We start from the raw sequence: 1,170 nt of genomic DNA, 5'->3' as shown, positions 1-1,170 counted from the left end.
TGGCTGCGTTGGGTCTTCGTTGCTGTGCGCGGGCTTTCTCTAGTTGCGGCGAGCGGGGGCTACTCTTCATTGCGGTGCACGGGCTTCTCATTGCGGTGGCTTCTCTTGTTGCGGAGCACGGGCTCTAGGCGCGCGGGCTTCAGTAGTTGTGGCGCATGGGCCTAGTTGCTCCGCAGCATGTGGGATCTTCCCGGACCAGGGCTCGAACCCGTGTCCCCTGCATTGGCAGGTGGTTTCTTAACCACTGCGCCACCAGGGAAGCCCAACCCTGCTGTTTGTAATAAGAGAGAACGGGCTCTGAGACATGTCCCCCAGGCTGTAAGGGGCGGGAACCAGATGGGGTTATTTCAGAAGAGTGTGCTGTAGGGGAGCATCCTTCCTGTGCTGTCCCGGCCCCAGGAAAGACTAGAGATCCAGGTCTTAATTCCTTTCTGTGGGATGGGGTGTTTGAGTATCAGGAATGTTTCCCCTACTTCTCTGCGGTTCTCATGGACGCAGTGGGGTGGAAGTGGAGCTTACTGGCCCGCTGCGTGCACCACCTGTGCCTGGTCTTACTTCTGCCAGGCGCCCATTCTTCCCCCTGGCTTCAGCCACTAGCCATGTATTGATGTCCATACTTAATCTCCCACCCAGACCTCCCACCCAACTACTATTGGCAGTTCCCCTAGGACATCCTGTGCCTAAACGCAACCTTGTCCCGGGTTCTGCTCTCTGCTGTTACCTGTCCCTTTCACCTTTCTCCCAGTTACCTAAACAGAAACCTGGGAGCCAGTCTGGATTTCTCCCTCTCCCTTACCCTCATGTCCAAATGATGACTAAACCTTCTCATTTTTACCCCTTAAAACCTCTCACGTGTGTCTTTTCTTTCTCTTCCCCTACTGCTGCCACTGCCTTGATCATACTGTCTTCGATGCCTGCCTGGTCTATTGCAGGAGCTTCCCTGCTGCCTGCTACCTCTTCTCCTTGCCTCCCGTGTTTTGCTCCACTCCACCCGCCTCTGGGTCCGAGTGACTTTTATAAAGTGTAGCTCTCCTTCTAGAACCTTCCATATCATTGCCAGGGTCAAGTCCCGACACCTTGAGAGGCCCCTCAAACCCCCTCCCTGCCCCTCTCTGCCACCACCCCTGCACACCTGGGTGTTAGTCACACAAACCACTAGTCCTTCACCAA

Source organism: Globicephala melas, chromosome 10 (genome assembly GCF_963455315.2).
Source record: "Globicephala melas chromosome 10, mGloMel1.2, whole genome shotgun sequence".
Classification (NCBI taxonomy): domain Eukaryota; kingdom Metazoa; phylum Chordata; class Mammalia; order Artiodactyla; family Delphinidae; genus Globicephala; species Globicephala melas.
Note: the sequence above shows the minus strand (reverse complement) of the source record.